The sequence below is a fragment of the Narcine bancroftii genome, assembly GCF_036971445.1.
Source record: "Narcine bancroftii isolate sNarBan1 chromosome 12 unlocalized genomic scaffold, sNarBan1.hap1 SUPER_12_unloc_2, whole genome shotgun sequence".
Classification (NCBI taxonomy): Eukaryota; Metazoa; Chordata; class Chondrichthyes; order Torpediniformes; family Narcinidae; genus Narcine; species Narcine bancroftii.
Window position 1 is genome coordinate 5,694,274 of NW_027211808.1, and position 22,042 is coordinate 5,716,315.

Sequence of the window (22,042 nt, forward strand, 5' to 3'; positions counted from 1 at the left end):
GTTATTTCCCGCTTCTTTTCTAATGTTAATTGCATGATGTTTGAATATTATTTCTTGATTCTCTTCTAATGCTATTTTCCTGATGTTTGAATGTTATTTCCCACTTCTTTTCTAATGCTATTTTTCTGACGTTTCAATGTTATTTCCAACTTCCTTTCTACTGTTATTTTCATTATGTTTGAATGTTATATCCTTCTTCGTTTCTAATGTTAATTTCCTGATGTTTAAATGGTATTTTCCACTTCTTTTCTAATGTTATTTTCCTGATGTTTGAATGTTATTTCCCGCTTCTGTTCTAATGATATTTTCGATATATTTGAATCTTATTTCCCGCTTCTTTTCTAATGTTATTTTCCTGATGTTTGAATATAATTTCCAGCCTCTTTTCTAATGTTATTTTTTTGATGTTTGATTATTTCCCGCTTCTTTTCTAATATTATTTTCCTGTTGTTTGTATGTTATATCACACTTATTTGCTAATGTTATTTTCCTTATGTTTCAATGTTATTTCCCGCCACTTTACTAACGTTATTTCCCTGATGTTTGAATGTTATTTCCCTTTTTTTTCTAATATGATTTTCCTGATGTTTGAATGTTACTTCCCACTTCTTTTCTAATGTTATTTTCCTTATGTTTAAATGTTATTTCCCACTTGTTTTCTAATGTTAATTTCCTGAAGTTTAAATGTTATTTCCCACTTCTTTTCTAATGTTATTTTCCTGATGATTAAATATTATTTCCCACTTCTTTTCTAATGTTAATTTCCTGATGTTTAAATGTTATTTCCCACTTCTATTCTAAAGTTAATTTCCTGATGTTTAAATGGTATTTCCCACTTCTTTTCTAATGTTATTTTACTGATGTTTAAATGTTATTTCCCGCTTCTTTTCTAATGTTATTTTCCTGATGTTTGAATGTAATTTCCCGCCTCTTTTCTAATATGATTTTCCTGATGTCTGTATGTTACTTCCCACTTCTTTTCTAATGTAATTTTCCTGATGTTTAAATGTTATTTCCTGCTTCTTTTGTAATGTAATTTTACTGATGTTTAAATGTTATTTCCCGCTTCTTTTCTAATGTTATTTACCTTATGTTTGAATGTTATATCCTTCTTCGTTTCTAATGTTAATTTCCTGATGTTTAAATGGTATTTTCCACTTCTTTTCTAATGTTATTTTCCTGATGTTTAAATGTTATTTCCCGCTTCTTTTCTAATGTTAATTTCATAATGTTTAAATGTTAATTCCCACTTCTTTTCTAATGTTATTTATCTGATGTTTGAATGTTATTTCCCGCTTCTGTTCTAATGTAATTTTCCTGATGTTTGAATGTTATTTCCCGCTTCTTTTCTAAAGTTAATTTCCTGATGTTTAAATGGTATTTCCCACTTCTTTTCTAATGTTATTTTACTGATGTTTAAATGTTATTTCCCGCTTCTTTTCTAATGTTATTTTCCTTATGTTTGAATGTTATTTCCCGCTTCTTTTCTAATGTTATTTTCCTGATGTTGGAATGTAATTTCCCGCCTCTTTTCTAATGTTATTTTCCTGATGTTTGATTATTTCCCGCTTCTTTTCTAATATTATTTTTCCTGATGTTTGTATGTTATTTCCCGCCACTTTACTAACGTTATTTGCCTGATGTTTGAATGTTATATCCCACTTCTTTTCTAATGTTATTTTCCTGATGTTTGAATGTTATTTCCCGCCTTTTTCCAATGTTATTATACTGATGTTTGATTATTTCCCGCTTCTTTTCTAATGTTAATTGCATGATGTTTGAATATTATTTCTTGATTCTCTTCTAATGCCATTTTCCTGATGTTTCAATGTTATTTCCCGCTTCTTTTCTAATGTTATTTTCCTTATGTTTGAATGTTATTTCCCGCTTCTTTTCTAATGTTATTTTCCTGATGTTGGAATGTAATTTCCCGCCTCTTTTCTAATGTTATTTTCCTGATGTTTGATTATTTCCCGCTTCTTTTCTAATATTATTTTTCTGGATGTTTGTATGTTATTTCCCGCCACTTTACTAACGTTATTTGCCTGATGTTTGAATGTTATTTCCCGCTTCTGTTCTAATGTAATTTTCCTGATGTTTGAATGTTATTTCCCGCTTCTTTTCTAATGTTATTTTCCTTATGTTTGAATGTTATTTCCCGCTTCTTTTCTAATATTATTTTTCCTGATGTTTGTATGTTATTTCCCGCCACTTTACTAACGTTATTTGCCTGATGTTTGAATGTTATTTCCCGCTTCTGTTCTAATGTTATTTTCGATATCTTTGAATCTTATTTCCCGCTTCTTTTCTAATGTTATTTTCCTGATGTTTGAATATAATTTCCAGCCTCTTTTCTAATGTTATTTTTTTGATGTTTGATTATTTCCCGCTTCTTTTCTAATATTATTTTCCTGTTGTTTGTATGTTATTTCCCACTTATTTGCTAATGTTATTTTCCTTATGTTTCAATGTTATTTCCCGCCACTTTACTAACGTTATTTCCCTGATGTTTGAATGTTATTTCCCTTTTTTTTTCTAATGTGATTTTCCTGATGTTTGTATGTTACTTCCCACTTCTTTTCTAATGTAATTTTCCTGATGTTTGAATTTGTATTTCCTGCTCCTTTTCTAATGTTATTTTAGTGATGTTTCAATGATATTTCCCACTTCTTTTCTATTCTAATTTTCCTGATGTTTGAATGTTATTTACCACTTCTTTTCTAATGTTATTTATCTGATGTTTGAATGTTATTTCCCGCTTCTGTTCTAATGTAATTTTCCTGATGTTTGAATGTTATTTCCCGCTTCTTTTCTAATGTTAATTGCATGATGTTTGAATATTATTTCCTGATTCTCTTCTAATGCCATTTTCCTGATGTTTGAATGTTATTTCCCACTTCTTTTCTAATGCTATTTTTCTGACGTTTCAATGTTATTTCCAACTTCCTTTCTACTTTTATTTTCATTATGTTTGAATGTTATATCCTGCTTCGTTTCTAATGTTATTTTACTGATGTTTGAATGTTACTTCCCACTTCTTTTCTAATGCTATTTTCCTGATGTTTAAATGTTAATTCCCGTTACTTTTCTAATGTTAATTTCCTGATGTTTAAATGTTATTTTCCACTTCTTTTCTAATGTTATTTTCCTGATGTTTGAATGATATTTCCCGCTTCTGTTCTAATGTTATTTTCGATATATTTGAATCTTATTTCCCGCTTCTTTTCTAATGTTATTTTCCTGATGTTTGAATATAATTTCCCGCCTCTTTTCTAATGTTATTTTTTTGATGTTTGATTATTTCCCGCTTCTTTTCTAATATTATTTTCCTGTTGTTTGTATGTTATTTCCCACTTATTTGCTAATGTTATTTTCCTTGTTTGAATGTTATTTCCCGCCACTTTACTAACGTTATTTCCCTGATGTTTGATTGTTATTTCCCTTTTTTTTCTAATATGATTTTCCTGATGTTTGAATGTTACTTCCCGCTTCTTTTCTAATGTTTTTTTTCATGATGTTTGAATGTTGTTTGCTGCTTCTTTTCTAATGTAATTTTCCTGATGTTTGAATGTTATCTCCCATTTCTTTTCAAAAGTTATTTTCCTGATGTTTTAATGTTATTTACCACTTCTTTTCTGACGTTATTTTCCTGATGTTTGAATGTTACTTCCCACTTCCTTTGTAATGTAATTTTACTGATGTTTAAATGTTATTTCCTGCTTCTTTTGTAATGTAATTTTACTGATGTTTGAATGTTATTTCTCTCTTATTTTCTAATGATATTTTCATGATGTTTGAATGTTATTACGCGCTTCCTTTCTAATGTTATTTCCTCTTGTTTTAATGTTATTTCCCGCTTCTTTTCTAATGTTTTTTTCATGATGTTTGAATGTTGTTTGCTGCTTCTTTTCTAATGTAATTTTCCTGATGTTTGAATGTTATCTCCCATTTCTTTTCTAAAGTTATTTTCCTGATGTTTTAATGTTATTTACCACTTCTTTTCTAATGTTATTTATCTGATGTTTGAATGTTATTTCCCGCTTCTGTTCTAATGTAATTTTCCTGATGTTTGAATGTTATTTCCCGCTTCTTTTCTAATGTTAATTGCATGATGTTTGAATATTATTTCTTGATTCTCTTCTAATGCTATTTTCCTGATGTTTGAATGTTATTTCCCACTTCTTTTCTAATGCTATTTTTCTGACGTTTCAATGTTATTTCCAACATCCTTTCTACTGTTATTTTCATTATGTTTGAATGTTATATCTTTCTTCGTTTCTAATGTTAATTTCCTGATGTTTAAATGGTATTTTCCACTTCTTTTCTAATGTTATTTTCCTGATGTTTGAATGTTATTTCCCACTTGTTTTCTAATGTTAATTTCCTGATGTTTAAATGTTATTTCCCGCTCTGTTCTAATGTTATTTTCCTGATGTTTGAATGTTGTTTTCCGCTTATCTTCTAATGTTATTTTCCTGATTTTTTAATGTTATTTCCCTCTTCTTTTCTAATGTTAATTTCATGATGTTTGAATATTATTTCGTGCTTCTCTTCTAATGCAATTTATTTGATGTTTGAATGTTATTTCACACATATTTTCTAATGTTATTATCCTAATGTTTGATTATTTCCCGCTTCTTTTCTAATGTTAATTTCCTGATGTTTAAATGGTATTTCCCACTTCTTTTCTAATGTTATTTTACTGATGTTTTATTGTTATTTCCCACTTCTTTTCTAATGTAATTTTCCTTATGTTTGAATGTTATTTCCCGCTTCTTTTCTAATGTTATTTTCCTGATGTTGGAATGTAATTTCCCGCCTCTTTTCTAATGTTATTTTCCTGATGTTTGATTATTTCCCGCTTCTTTTCTAATATTATTTTTCCTGATGTTTGTATGTTATTTCCCGCCACTTTACTAACGTTATTTGCCTGATGTTTGAATGTTATATCCCACTTCTTTTCTAATGTTATTTTCCTGATGTTTGAATGTTATTTCCCGCCTTTTTCCAATGTTATTATACTGATGTTTGATTATTTCCCGCTTCTTTTCTAATGTTAATTGCATGATGTTTGAATATTATTTCTTGATTCTCTTCTAATGCCATTTTCCTGATGTTTCAATGTTATTTCCCGCTTCTTTTCTAATGTTATTTTCCTTATGTTTGAATGTTATTTCCCGCTTCTTTTCTAATGTTATTTTCCTGATGTTTGAATGTAATTTCCCGCCTCTTTTCTAATGTTATTTTCCTGATGTTTGATTATTTCCCGCTTTTTTCTAATGTTAATTTCCTGATGTTTAAATGGTATTTCCCACTTCTTTTCTAATGTTATTTTACTGATGTTTGAATGTTATTTCCCACTTCTTTTCTAATGTAATTTTCCTTATGTTTGAATGTTATTTCCCGCTTCTTTTCTAATGTTATTTTCCTGATGTTTGAATGTAATTTCCCGCCTCTTTTCTAATATGATTTTCCTGATGTTTGTATGTTACTTCCCACTTCTTTTCTAATGTAATTTGGCTGATGTTTAAATGTTATTTCCTGCTTCTTTTGTAATGTAATTTTACTGATGTTTAAATGTTATTTCTCTCTTATTTTCTAATGTTATTTTCATGATGTTTGAATGTTATTACGCGCTTCCTTTCTAATGTATTTTCCTCTTGTTTTAATGTTATTTCCCGCTTCTTTTCTAATGTTTTTTTCATGATGTTTGAATGTTGTTTGCTGCTTCTTTTCTAATGTAATTTTCCTGATGTTTGAATGTTATCTCCCATTTCTTTTCTAAAGTTATTTTCCTGATGTTTTAATGTTATTTACCACTTCTTTTCTAATGTTATTTATCTGATGTTTGAATGTTATTTCCCGCTTCTGTTCTAATGTAATTTTCCTGATGTTTGAATGTTATTTCCCGCTTCTTTTCTAATGTTAATTGCATGATGTTTGAATATTATTTCTTGATTCTCTTCTAATGCTATTTTCCTGATGTTTGAATGTTATTTCCCACTTCTTTTCTAATGCTATTTTTCTGACGTTTCAATGTTATTTCCAACTTCCTTTCTACTGTTATTTTCATTATGTTTGAATGTTATATCCTTCTTCGTTTCTAATGTTAATTTCCTGATGTTTAAATGGTATTTTCCACTTCTTTTCTAATGTTATTTTCCTGATGTTTGAATGTTATTTCCGGCTTCTGTTCTAATGATATTTTCGATATATTTGAATCTTATTTCCCGCTTCTTTTCTAATGTTATTTTCCTGATGTTTGAATATAATTTCCAGCCTCTTTTCTAATGTTATTTTTTTGATGTTTGATTATTTCCCGCTTCTTTTCTAATATTATTTTCCTGTTGTTTGTATGTTATATCCCACTTATTTGCTAATGTTATTTTCCTTATGTTTCAATGTTATTTCCCGCCACTTTACTAACGTTATTTCCCTGATGTTTGAATGTTATTTCCCTTTTTTTTCTAATATGATTTTCCTGATGTTTGAATGTTACTTCCCACTTCTTTTCTAATGTTATTTTCCTTATGTTTAAATGTTATTTCCCACTTGTTTTCTAATGTTAATTTCCTGAAGTTTAAATGTTATTTCCCACTTCTTTTCTAATGTTATTTTCCTGATGATTAAATATTATTTCCCACTTCTTTTCTAATGTTAATTTCCTGATGTTTAAATGTTATTTCCCACTTCTATTCTAAAGTTAATTTCCTGATGTTTAAATGGTATTTCCCACTTCTTTTCTAATGTTATTTTACTGATGTTTAAATGTTATTTCCCGCTTCTTTTCTAATGTTATTTTCCTTATGTTTGAATGTTATTTCCCGCTTCTTTTCTAATGTTATTTTCCTGATGTTTGAATGTAATTTCCCGCCTCTTTTCTAATATGATTTTCCTGATGTCTGTATGTTACTTCCCACTTCTTTTCTAATGTAATTTTCCTGATGTTTAAATGTTATTTCCTGCTTCTTTTGTAATGTAATTTTACTGATGTTTAAATGTTATTTCCCGCTTCTTTTCTAATGTTATTTACCTTATGTTTGAATGTTATATCCTTCTTCGTTTCTAATGTTAATTTCCTGATGTTTAAATGGTATTTTCCACTTCTTTTCTAATGTTATTTTCCTGATGTTTAAATGTTATTTCCCGCTTCTTTTCTAATGTTAATTTCATAATGTTTAAATGTTAATTCCCACTTCTTTTCTAATGTTATTTATCTGATGTTTGAATGTTATTTCCCGCTTCTGTTCTAATGTAATTTTCCTGATGTTTGAATGTTATTTCCCGCTTCTTTTCTAAAGTTAATTTCCTGATGTTTAAATGGTATTTCCCACTTCTTTTCTAATGTTATTTTACTGATGTTTAAATGTTATTTCCCGCTTCTTTTCTAATGTTATTTTCCTTATGTTTGAATGTTATTTCCCGCTTCTTTTCTAATGTTATTTTCCTGATGTTGGAATGTAATTTCCCGCCTCTTTTCTAATGTTATTTTCCTGATGTTTGATTATTTCCCGCTTCTTTTCTAATATTATTTTTCCTGATGTTTGTATGTTATTTCCCGCCACTTTACTAACGTTATTTGCCTGATGTTTGAATGTTATATCCCACTTCTTTTCTAATGTTATTTTCCTGATGTTTGAATGTTATTTCCCGCCTTTTTCCAATGTTATTATACTGATGTTTGATTATTTCCCGCTTCTATTCTAATGTTAATTGCATGATGTTTGAATATTATTTCTTGATTCTCTTCTAATGCCATTTTCCTGATGTTTCAATGTTATTTCCCGCTTCTTTTCTAATGTTATTTTCCTTATGTTTGAATGTTATTTCCCGCTTCTTTTCTAATGTTATTTTCCTGATGTTGGAATGTAATTTCCCGCCTCTTTTCTAATGTTTTTTTCCTGATGTTTGATTATTTCCCGCTTCTTTTCTAATATTATTTTTCCGGATGTTTGTATGTTATTTCCCGCCACTTTACTAACGTTATTTGCCTGATGTTTGAATGTTATTTCCCGCTTCTGTTCTAATGTAATTTTCCTGATGTTTGAATGTTATTTCCCGCTTCTTTTCTAATGTTATTTTCCTTATGTTTGAATGTTATTTCCCGCTTCTTTTCTAATGTTATTTTCCTGATGTTTGAATGTAATTTCCCGCCTCTTTTCTAATGTTATTTTCCTGATGTTTGATTATTTCCCGCTTCTTTTCTAATATTATTTTTCCTGATGTTTGTATGTTATTTCCCGCCACTTTACTAACGTTATTTGCCTGATGTTTGAATGTTATTTCCCGCTTCTGTTCTAATGTTATTTTCGATATCTTTGAATCTTATTTCCCGCTTCTTTTCTAATGTTATTTTCCTGATGTTTGAATATAATTTCCAGCCTCTTTTCTAATGTTATTTTTTTGATGTTTGATTATTTCCCGCTTCTTTTCTAATATTATTTTCCTGTTGTTTGTATGTTATTTCCCACTTATTTGCTAATGTTATTTTCCTTATGTTTCAATGATATTTCCCGCCACTTTACTAACGTTATTTCCCTGATGTTTGAATGTTATTTCCCTTTTTTTTTCTAATGTGATTTTCCTGATGTTTGTATGTTACTTCCCACTTCTTTTCTAATGTAATTTTCCTGATGTTTGAATTTGTATTTCCTGCTCCTTTTCTAATGTTATTTTAGTGATGTTTCAATGATATTTCCCACTTCTTTTCTATTCTAATTTTCCTGATGTTTGAATGTTATTTACCACTTCTTTTCTAATGTTATTTATCTGATGTTTGAATGTTATTTCCCGCTTCTGTTCTAATGTAATTTTCCTGATGTTTGAATGTTATTTCCCACTTCTTTTCTAATGTTAATTGCATGATGTTTGAATATTATTTCCTGATTCTCTTCTAATGCCATTTTCCTGATGTTTGAATGTTATTTCCCACTTCTTTTCTAATGCTATTTTTCTGACGTTTCAATGTTATTTCCAACTTCCTTTCTACTTTTATTTTCATTATGTTTGAATGTTATATCTTGCTTCGTTTCTAATGTTATTTTACTGATGTTTGAATGTTACTTCCCACTTCTTTTCTAATGCTATTTTCCTGATGTTTAAATGTTAATTCCCGTTACTTTTCTAATGTTAATTTCCTGATGTTTAAATGTTATTTTCCACTTCTTTTCTAATGTTATTTTCCTGATGTTTGAATGTTATTTCCCGCTTCTGTTCTAATGTTATTTTCGATATATTTGAATCTTATTTCCCGCTTCTTTTCTAATGTTATTTTCCTGATGTTTGAATATAATTTCCCGCCTCTTTTCTAATGTTATTTTTTTGATGTTTGATTATTTCCCGCTTCTTTTCTAATATTATTTTCCTGTTGTTTGTATGTTATTTCCCACTTATTTGCTAATGTTATTTTCCTTGTTTGAATGTTATTTCCCGCCACTTTACTAACGTTATTTCCCTGATGTTTGATTGTTATTTCCCTTTTTTTTCTAATATGATTTTCCTGATGTTTGAATGTTACTTCCCACTTCTGTTCTAATGTAATTTTCCTGATGTTTGAATGTTATTTCCCGCTTCTTTTCTAATGTTAATTGCATGATGTTTGAATATTATTTCTTGATTTTCTTCTAATGCTATTTTCCTGATGTTTGAATGTTATTTCCCACTTCTTTTCTAATGCTATTTTTCTGACGTTTCAATGTTATTTCCAACTTCCTTTCTACTGTTATTTTCATTATGTTTGAATGTTATATCCTTCTTCGTTTCTAATGTTAATTTCCTGATGTTTAAATGGTATTTTCCACTTCTTTTCTAATGTTATTTTCCTGATGTTTGAATGTTATTTCCCGCTTCTGTTCTAATGATATTTTCGATATATTTGAATCTTATTTCCCGCTTCTTTTCTAATGTTATTTTCCTGATGTTTGAATATAATTTCCAGCCTCTTTTCTAATGTTATTTTTTTGATGTTTGATTATTTCCCGCTTCTTTTCTAATATTATTTTCCTGTTGTTTGTATGTTATATCACACTTATTTGCTAATGTTATTTTCCTTATGTTTCAATGTTATTTCCCGCCACTTTACTAACGTTATTTCCCTGATGTTTGAATGTTATTTCCCTTTTTTTTCTAATATGATTTTCCTGATGTTTGAATGTTACTTCCCACTTCTTTTCTAATGTTATTTTCCTTATGTTTAAATGTTATTTCCCACTTGTTTTCTAATGTTAATTTCCTGAAGTTTAAATGTTATTTCCCACTTCTTTTCTAATGTTATTTTCCTGATGATTAAATATTATTTCCCACTTCTTTTCTAATGTTAATTTCCTGATGTTTAAATGTTATTTCCCACTTCTATTCTAAAGTTAATTTCCTGATGTTTAAATGGTATTTCCCACTTCTTTTCTAATGTTATTTTACTGATGTTTAAATGTTATTTCCCGCTTCTTTTCTAATGTTATTTTCCTGATGTTTGAATGTAATTTCCCGCCTCTTTTCTAATATGATTTTCCTGATGTCTGTATGTTACTTCCCACTTCTTTTCTAATGTAATTTTCCTGATGTTTAAATGTTATTTCCTGCTTCTTTTGTAATGTAATTTTACTGATGTTTAAATGTTATTTCCCGCTTCTTTTCTAATGTTATTTACCTTATGTTTGAATGTTATATCCTTCTTCGTTTCTAATGTTAATTTCCTGATGTTTAAATGGTATTTTCCACTTCTTTTCTAATGTTATTTTCCTGATGTTTAAATGTTATTTCCCGCTTCTTTTCTAATGTTAATTTCATAATGTTTAAATGTTAATTCCCACTTCTTTTCTAATGTTATTTATCTGATGTTTGAATGTTATTTCCCGCTTCTGTTCTAATGTAATTTTCCTGATGTTTGAATGTTATTTCCCGCTTCTTTTCTAAAGTTAATTTCCTGATGTTTAAATGGTATTTCCCACTTCTTTTCTAATGTTATTTTACTGATGTTTAAATGTTATTTCCCGCTTCTTTTCTAATGTTATTTTCCTTATGTTTGAATGTTATTTCCCGCTTCTTTTCTAATGTTATTTTCCTGATGTTGGAATGTAATTTCCCGCCTCTTTTCTAATGTTATTTTCCTGATGTTTGATTATTTCCCGCTTCTTTTCTAATATTATTTTTCCTGATGTTTGTATGTTATTTCCCGCCACTTTACTAACGTTATTTGCCTGATGTTTGAATGTTATATCCCACTTCTTTTCTAATGTTATTTTCCTGATGTTTGAATGTTATTTCCCGCCTTTTTCCAATGTTATTATACTGATGTTTGATTATTTCCCGCTTCTTTTCTAATGTTAATTGCATGATGTTTGAATATTATTTCTTGATTCTCTTCTAATGCCATTTTCCTGATGTTTCAATGTTATTTCCCGCTTCTTTTCTAATGTTATTTTCCTTATGTTTGAATGTTATTTCCCGCTTCTTTTCTAATGTTATTTTCCTGATGTTGGAATGTAATTTCCCGCCTCTTTTCTAATGTTATTTTCCTGATGTTTGATTATTTCCCGCTTCTTTTCTAATATTATTTTTCTGGATGTTTGTATGTTATTTCCCGCCACTTTACTAACGTTATTTGCCTGATGTTTGAATGTTATTTCCCGCTTCTGTTCTAATGTAATTTTCCTGATGTTTGAATGTTATTTCCCGCTTCTTTTCTAATGTTATTTTCCTTATGTTTGAATGTTATTTCCCGCTTCTTTTCTAATGTTATTTTCCTGATGTTTGAATGTAATTTCCCGCCTCTTTTCTAATGTTATTTTCCTGATGTTTGAATATTTCCCGCTTCTTTTCTAATATTATTTTTCCTGATGTTTGTATGTTATTTCCCGCCACTTTACTAACGTTATTTGCCTGATGTTTGAATGTTATTTCCCGCTTCTGTTCTAATGTTATTTTCGATATCTTTGAATCTTATTTCCCGCTTCTTTTCTAATGTTATTTTCCTGATGTTTGAATATAATTTCCAGCCTCTTTTCTAATGTTATTTTTTTGATGTTTGATTATTTCCCGCTTCTTTTCTAATATTATTTTCCTGTTGTTTGTATGTTATTTCCCACTTATTTGCTAATGTTATTTTCCTTATGTTTCAATGTTATTTCCCGCCACTTTACTAACGTTATTTCCCTGATGTTTGAATGTTATTTCCCTTTTTTTTTCTAATGTGATTTTCCTGATGTTTGTATGTTACTTCCCACTTCTTTTCTAATGTAATTTTCCTGATGTTTGAATTTGTATTTCCTGCTCCTTTTCTAATGTTATTTTAGTGATGTTTCAATGATATTTCCCACTTCTTTTCTATTCTAATTTTCCTGATGTTTGAATGTTATTTACCACTTCTTTTCTAATGTTATTTATCTGATGTTTGAATGTTATTTCCCGCTTCTGTTCTAATGTAATTTTCCTGATGTTTGAATGTTATTTCCCGCTTCTTTTCTAATGTTAATTGCATGATGTTTGAATATTATTTCCTGATTCTCTTCTAATGCCATTTTCCTGATGTTTGAATGTTATTTCCCACTTCTTTTCTAATGCTATTTTTCTGACGTTTCAATGTTATTTCCAACTTCCTTTCTACTTTTATTTTCATTATGTTTGAATGTTATATCCTGCTTCGTTTCTAATGTTATTTTACTGATGTTTGAATGTTACTTCCCACTTCTTTTCTAATGCTATTTTCCTGATGTTTAAATGTTAATTCCCGTTACTTTTCTAATGTTAATTTCCTGATGTTTAAATGTTATTTTCCACTTCTTTTCTAATGTTATTTTCCTGATGTTTGAATGATATTTCCCGCTTCTGTTCTAATGTTATTTTCGATATATTTGAATCTTATTTCCCGCTTCTTTTCTAATGTTATTTTCCTGATGTTTGAATATAATTTCCCGCCTCTTTTCTAATGTTATTTTTTTGATGTTTGATTATTTCCCGCTTCTTTTCTAATATTATTTTCCTGTTGTTTGTATGTTATTTCCCACTTATTTGCTAATGTTATTTTCCTTGTTTGAATGTTATTTCCCGCCACTTTACTAACGTTATTTCCCTGATGTTTGATTGTTATTTCCCTTTTTTTTCTAATATGATTTTCCTGATGTTTGAATGTTACTTCCCGCTTCTTTTCTAATGTTTTTTTTCATGATGTTTGAATGTTGTTTGCTGCTTCTTTTCTAATGTAATTTTCCTGATGTTTGAATGTTATCTCCCATTTCTTTTCAAAAGTTATTTTCCTGATGTTTTAATGTTATTTACCACTTCTTTTCTGACGTTATTTTCCTGATGTTTGAATGTTACTTCCCACTTCCTTTGTAATGTAATTTTACTGATGTTTAAATGTTATTTCCTGCTTCTTTTGTAATGTAATTTTACTGATGTTTGAATGTTATTTCTCTCTTATTTTCTAATGATATTTTCATGATGTTTGAATGTTATTACGCGCTTCCTTTCTAATGTTATTTCCTCTTGTTTTAATGTTATTTCCCGCTTCTTTTCTAATGTTTTTTTCATGATGTTTGAATGTTGTTTGCTGCTTCTTTTCTAATGTAATTTTCCTGATGTTTGAATGTTATCTCCCATTTCTTTTCTAAAGTTATTTTCCTGATGTTTTAATGTTATTTACCACTTCTTTTCTAATGTTATTTATCTGATGTTTGAATGTTATTTCCCGCTTCTGTTCTAATGTAATTTTCCTGATGTTTGAATGTTATTTCCCGCTTCTTTTCTAATGTTAATTGCATGATGTTTGAATATTATTTCTTGATTCTCTTCTAATGCTATTTTCCTGATGTTTGAATGTTATTTCCCACTTCTTTTCTAATGCTATTTTTCTGACGTTTCAATGTTATTTCCAACATCCTTTCTACTGTTATTTTCATTATGTTTGAATGTTATATCTTTCTTCGTTTCTAATGTTAATTTCCTGATGTTTAAATGGTATTTTCCACTTCTTTTCTAATGTTATTTTCCTGATGTTTGAATGTTATTTCCCACTTGTTTTCTAATGTTAATTTCCTGATGTTTAAATGTTATTTCCCGCTCTGTTCTAATGTTATTTTCCTGATGTTTGAATGTTGTTTTCCGCTTATCTTCTAATGTTATTTTCCTGATTTTTTAATGTTATTTCCCTCTTCTTTTCTAATGTTAATTTCATGATGTTTGAATATTATTTCGTGCTTCTCTTCTAATGCAATTTATTTGATGTTTGAATGTTATTTCACACATATTTTCTAATGTTATTATCCTAATGTTTGATTATTTCCCGCTTCTTTTCTAATGTTAATTTCCTGATGTTTAAATGGTATTTCCCACTTCTTTTCTAATGTTATTTTACTGATGTTTTATTGTTATTTCCCACTTCTTTTCTAATGTAATTTTCCTTATGTTTGAATGTTATTTCCCGCTTCTTTTCTAATGTTATTTTCCTGATGTTGGAATGTAATTTCCCGCCTCTTTTCTAATGTTATTTTCCTGATGTTTGATTATTTCCCGCTTCTTTTCTAATATTATTTTTCCTGATGTTTGTATGTTATTTCCCGCCACTTTACTAACGTTATTTGCCTGATGTTTGAATGTTATATCCCACTTCTTTTCTAATGTTATTTTCCTGATGTTTGAATGTTATTTCCCGCCTTTTTCCAATGTTATTATACTGATGTTTGATTATTTCCCGCTTCTTTTCTAATGTTAATTGCATGATGTTTGAATATTATTTCTTGATTCTCTTCTAATGCCATTTTCCTGATGTTTCAATGTTATTTCCCGCTTCTTTTCTAATGTTATTTTCCTTATGTTTGAATGTTATTTCCCGCTTCTTTTCTAATGTTATTTTCCTGATGTTTGAATGTAATTTCCCGCCTCTTTTCTAATGTTATTTTCCTGATGTTTGATTATTTCCCGCTTTTTTCTAATGTTAATTTCCTGATGTTTAAATGGTATTTCCCACTTCTTTTCTAATGTTATTTTACTGATGTTTGAATGTTATTTCCCACTTCTTTTCTAATGTAATTTTCCTTATGTTTGAATGTTATTTCCCGCTTCTTTTCTAATGTTATTTTCCTGATGTTTGAATGTAATTTCCCGCCTCTTTTCTAATATGATTTTCCTGATGTTTGTATGTTACTTCCCACTTCTTTTCTAATGTAATTTGGCTGATGTTTAAATGTTATTTCCTGCTTCTTTTGTAATGTAATTTTACTGATGTTTAAATGTTATTTCTCTCTTATTTTCTAATGTTATTTTCATGATGTTTGAATGTTATTACGCGCTTCCTTTCTAATGTATTTTCCTCTTGTTTTAATGTTATTTCCCGCTTCTTTTCTAATGTTTTTTTCATGATGTTTGAATGTTGTTTGCTGCTTCTTTTCTAATGTAATTTTCCTGATGTTTGAATGTTATCTCCCATTTCTTTTCTAAAGTTATTTTCCTGATGTTTTAATGTTATTTACCACTTCTTTTCTAATGTTATTTATCTGATGTTTGAATGTTATTTCCCGCTTCTGTTCTAATGTAATTTTCCTGATGTTTGAATGTTATTTCCCGCTTCTTTTCTAATGTTAATTGCATGATGTTTGAATATTATTTCTTGATTCTCTTCTAATGCTATTTTCCTGATGTTTGAATGTTATTTCCCACTTCTTTTCTAATGCTATTTTTCTGACGTTTCAATGTTATTTCCAACTTCCTTTCTACTGTTATTTTCATTATGTTTGAATGTTATATCCTTCTTCGTTTCTAATGTTAATTTCCTGATGTTTAAATGGTATTTTCCACTTCTTTTCTAATGTTATTTTCCTGATGTTTGAATGTTATTTCCCGCTTCTGTTCTAATGATATTTTCGATATATTTGAATCTTATTTCCCGCTTCTTTTCTAATGTTATTTTCCTGATGTTTGAATATAATTTCCAGCCTCTTTTCTAATGTTATTTTTTTGATGTTTGATTATTTCCCGCTTCTTTTCTAATATTATTTTCCTGTTGTTTGTATGTTATATCCCACTTATTTGCTAATGTTATTTTCCTTATGTTTCAATGTTATTTCCCGCCACTTTACTAACGTTATTTCCCTGATGTTTGAATGTTATTTCCCTTTTTTTTCTAATATGATTTTCCTGATGTTTGAATGTTACTTCCCACTTCTTTTCTAATGTTATTTTCCTTATGTTTAAATGTTATTTCCCACTTGTTTTCTAATGTTAATTTCCTGAAGTTTAAATGTTATTTCCCACTTCTTTTCTAATGTTATTTTCCTGATGATTAAATATTATTTCCCACTTCTTTTCTAATGTTAATTTCCTGATGTTTAAATGTTATTTCCCACTTCTATTCTAAAGTTAATTTCCTGATGTTTAAATGGTATTTCCCACTTCTTTTCTAATGTTATTTTACTGATGTTTAAATGTTATTTCCCGCTTCTTTTCTAATGTTATTTTCCTTATGTTTGAATGTTATTTCCCGCTTCTTTTCTAATGTTATTTTCCTGATGTTTGAATGTAATTTCCCGCCTCTTTTCTAATATGATTTTCCTGATGTCTGTATGTTACTTCCCACTTCTTTTCTAATGTAATTTTCCTGATGTTTAAATGTTATTTCCTGCTTCTTTTGTAATGTAATTTTACTGATGTTTAAATGTTATTTCCCGCTTCTTTTCTAATGTTATTTACCTTATGTTTGAATGTTATATCCTTCTTCGTTTCTAATGTTAATTTCCTGATGTTTAAATGGTATTTTCCACTTCTTTTCTAATGTTATTTTCCTGATGTTTAAATGTTATTTCCCGCTTCTTTTCTAATGTTAATTTCATAATGTTTAAATGTTAATTCCCACTTCTTTTCTAATGTTATTTATCTGATGTTTGAATGTTATTTCCCGCTTCTGTTCTAATGTAATTTTCCTGATGTTTGAATGTTATTTCCCGCTTCTTTTCTAAAGTTAATTTCCTGATGTTTAAATGGTATTTCCCACTTCTTTTCTAATGTTATTTTACTGATGTTTAAATGTTATTTCCCGCTTCTTTTCTAATGTTATTTTCCTTATGTTTGAATGTTATTTCCCGCTTCTTTTCTAATGTTATTTTCCTGATGTTGGAATGTAATTTCCCGCCTCTTTTCTAATGTTATTTTCCTGATGTTTGATTATTTCCCGCTTCTTTTCTAATATTATTTTTCCTGATGTTTGTATGTTATTTCCCGCCACTTTACTAACGTTATTTGCCTGATGTTTGAATGTTATATCCCACTTCTTTTCTAATGTTATTCTCCTGATGTTTGAATGTTATTTCCCGCCTTTTTCCAATGTTATTATACTGATGTTTGATTATTTCCCGCTTCTATTCTAATGTTAATTGCATGATGTTTGAATATTATTTCTTGATTCTCTTCTAATGCCATTTTCCTGATGTTTCAATGTTATTTCCCGCTTCTTTTCTAATGTTATTTTCCTTATGTTTGAATGTTATTTCCCGCTTCTTTTCTAATGTTATTTTCCTGATGTTGGAATGTAATTTCCCGCCTCTTTTCTAATGTTTTTTTCCTGATGTTTGATTATTTCCCGCTTCTTTTCTAATATTATTTTTCCGGATGTTTGTATGTTATTTCCCGCCACTTTACTAACGTTATTTGCCTGATGTTTGAATGTTATTTCCCGCTTCTGTTCTAATGTAATTTTCCTGATGTTTGAATGTTATTTCCCGCTTCTTTTCTAATGTTATTTTCCTTATGTTTGAATGTTATTTCCCGCTTCTTTTCTAATGTTATTTTCCTGATGTTTGAATGTAATTTCCCGCCTCTTTTCTAATGTTATTTTCCTGATGTTTGATTATTTCCCGCTTCTTTTCTAATATTATTTTTCCTGATGTTTGTATGTTATTTCCCGCCACTTTACTAACGTTATTTGCCTGATGTTTGAATGTTATTTCCCGCTTCTGTTCTAATGTTATTTTCGATATCTTTGAATCTTATTTCCCGCTTCTTTTCTAATGTTATTTTCCTGATGTTTGAATATAATTTCCAGCCTCTTTTCTAATGTTATTTTTTTGATGTTTGATTATTTCCCGCTTCTTTTCTAATATTATTTTCCTGTTGTTTGTATGTTATTTCCCACTTATTTGCTAATGTTATTTTCCTTATGTTTCAATGATATTTCCCGCCACTTTACTAACGTTATTTCCCTGATGTTTGAATGTTATTTCCCTTTTTTTTTCTAATGTGATTTTCCTGATGTTTGTATGTTACTTCCCACTTCTTTTCTAATGTAATTTTCCTGATGTTTGAATTTGTATTTCCTGCTCCTTTTCTAATGTTATTTTAGTGATGTTTCAATGATATTTCCCACTTCTTTTCTATTCTAATTTTCCTGATGTTTGAATGTTATTTACCACTTCTTTTCTAATGTTATTTATCTGATGTTTGAATGTTATTTCCCGCTTCTGTTCTAATGTAATTTTCCTGATGTTTGAATGTTATTTCCCGCTTCTTTTCTAATGTTAATTGCATGATGTTTGAATATTATTTCCTGATTCTCTTCTAATGCCATTTTCCTGATGTTTGAATGTTATTTCCCACTTCTTTTCTAATGCTATTTTTCTGACGTTTCAATGTTATTTCCAACTTCCTTTCTACTTTTATTTTCATTATGTTTGAATGTTATATCTTGCTTCGTTTCTAATGTTATTTTACTGATGTTTGAATGTTACTTCCCACTTCTTTTCTAATGCTATTTTCCTGATGTTTAAATGTTAATTCCCGTTACTTTTCTAATGTTAATTTCCTGATGTTTAAATGTTATTTTCCACTTCTTTTCTAATGTTATTTTCCTGATGTTTGAATGTTATTTCCCGCTTCTGTTCTAATGTTATTTTCGATATATTTGAATCTTATTTCCCGCTTCTTTTCTAATGTTATTTTCCTGATGTTTGAATATAATTTCCCGCCTCTTTTCTAATGTTATTTTTTTGATGTTTGATTATTTCCCGCTTCTTTTCTAATATTATTTTCCTGTTGTTTGTATGTTATTTCCCACTTATTTGCTAATGTTATTTTCCTTGTTTGAATGTTATTTCCCGCCACTTTACTAACGTTATTTCCCTGATGTTTGATTGTTATTTCCCTTTTTTTTCTAATATGATTTTCCTGATGTTTGAATGTTACTTCCCACTTCTTTTCTAATGTTATTTTCCTGATGTTTAAATGTTATTTCCCACTTGTTTTCTAATGTTAATTTTCCTTATGTTTTAATATTATTTCCTGCTTCTTTTCAAATGTTATTTTCCTGATGTTTGAATGCTATTACCCGCTTTCTTTCTAATATTATTTTCCTGATGTTTGAAGATTATTTCCCACTTCTTTTCTAATGTTAATTTCCTGATGTTTAAATGTTATTTCCCACTTCTATTCTAATGTTAATTTCCTGATGTTTAAATGTTATTTCCCGCTTCTTTTCTAATGTTAATTTCATAATGTTTAAATGTTAATTCCCACTTCTTTTCTAATGTTATTTATCTGATGTTTGAATGTTATTTCCCGCTTCTGTTCTAATGTAATTTTCCTGATGTTTGAATGTTATTTCCCGCTTCTTTTCTAAAGTTAATTTCCTGATGTTTAAATGGTATTTCCCACTTCTTTTCTAATGTTATTTTACTGATGTTTAAATGTTATTTCCCGCTTCTTTTCTAATGTTATTTTCCTTATGTTGGAATGTTATTTCCCGCTTCTTTTCTAATGTTATTTTCCTGATGTTTGAATGTAATTTCCCGCCTCTTTTCTAATGTTATTTTCCTGATGTTTGATTATTTCCCGCTTCTTTCTAATGTTATTTTCCTGATGTTTAAATGTTATTTCCCGCTTCTTTGCTAACGTTATTTTCCTGATGTTTGAATGTTACTTCCCACTTCCTTTCTAATCTAATTTTCCTGATGTTTAAATGTTATTTCCTGCTTCTTTTGTAATGTAATTTTACTGATGTTTAAATGTTTTTTCTCCCTTATATTCTAATGTTATTTTCATGATGTTTGAATGTTATTACGCGCTTCCTTTCTAATGTTATTTCCTCTTGTTTTAATGTTATTTCCCGCTTCTTTTCTAATGTTTTTTTTCATGATGTTTGAATGTTGTTTGCAGCTTCGTTTCTAATGTAATTTTCCTGATGTTTGAATGTTATCTCCCATTTCTTTTCAAAAGTTATTTTCCTGATGTTTTAATGTTATTTACCACTTCTTTTCTGACGTTATTTTCCTGATGTTTGAATGTTACTTCCCACTTCCTTTCTAATGTAATTTTACTGATGTTTAAATGTTATTTCCTGCTTCTTTTGTAATGTAATTTTACTGATGTTTGAATGTTATTTCTCTCTTATTTTCTAATGATATTTTCATGATGTTTGAATGTTATTACGCGCTTCCTTTCTAATGTTATTTCCTCTTGTTTTAATGTTATTTCCCGCTTCTTTTCTAATGTTTTTTTCATGATGTTTGAATGTTGTTTGCTGCTTCTTTTCTAATGTAATTTTCCTGATGTTTGAATGTTATCTCCCATTTCTTTTCTAAAGTTATTTTCCTGATGTTTTAATGTTATTTACCACTTCTTTTCTAATGTTATTTATCTGATGTTTGAATGTTATTTCCCGCTTCTGTTCTAATGTAATTTTCCTGATGTTTGAATGTTATTTCCCGCTTCTTTTCTAATGTTAATTGCATGATGTTTGAATATTATTTCTTGATTCTCTTCTAATGCTATTTTCCTGATGTTTGAATGTTATTTCCCACTTCTTTTCTAATGCTATTTTTCTGACGTTTCAATGTTATTTCCAACATCCTTTCTACTGTTATTTTCATTATGTTTGAATGTTATATCTTTCTTCGTTTCTAATGTTAATTTCCTGATGTTTAAATGGTATTTTCCACTTCTTTTCTAATGTTATTTTCCTGATGTTTGAATGTTATTTCCCGCTTCTGTTCTAATGTTATTTTCGATATATTTGAATCTTATTTCCCGCTTCTTTTCTAATGTTATTTTCCTGATGTTTGAATATAATTTCCCTCCTCTTTTCTAATGTTATTTTTTTGATGTTTGATTATTTCCCGAATTTTTCTAATATTATTTTCCTGTTGTTTGTATGTTATTTCCCACTTATTTGCTAATGTTATTTTCCTTATGTTTCAATGTTATTTCCCGCCACTTTACTAACGTTATTTCCCTGATGTTTGAATGTTATATCCCTTTTTTTTCTAATATGATTTTCCTGATGTTTGAATGTTACTTCCCACTTCTTTTCTAATGTTATTTTCCTTATGTTTAAATGTTATTTCCCACTTGTTTTCTAATGTTAATTTCCTGATGTTTAAATGTTATTTCCCGCTCTGTTCTAATGTTATTTTCCTGATGTTTGAATGTTGTTTTCCGCTTATCTTCTAATGTTATTTTCCTGATTTTTTAATGTTATTTCCCGCTTCTTTTCTAATGTTAATTTCATGATGTTTGAATATTATTTCGTGCTTCTCTTCTAATGCAATTTATTTGATGTTTGAATGTTATTTCACACATATTTTCTAATGTTATTATCCTAATGTTTGATTATTTCCCGCTTCTTTTCTAATGTTAATTTCCTGATGTTTAAATGGTATTTCCCACTTCTTTTCTAATGTTATTTTACTGATGTTTTATTGTTATTTCCCACTTCTTTTCTAATGTAATTTTCCTTATGTTTGAATGTTATTTCCCGCTTCTTTTCTAATGTTATTTTCCTGATGTTTGAATGTAATTTCCCGCCTCTTTTCTAATGTTATTTTCCTGATGTTTGATTATTTCCCGCTTTTTTCTAATGTTAATTTCCTGATGTTTAAATGGTATTTCCCACTTCTTTTCTAATGTTATTTTACTGATGTTTGAATGTTATTTCCCACTTCTTTTCTAATGTAATTTTCCTTATGTTTGAATGTTATTTCCCGCTTCTTTTCTAATGTTATTTTCCTGATGTTTGAATGTAATTTCCCGCCTCTTTTCTAATATGATTTTCCTGATGTTTGTATGT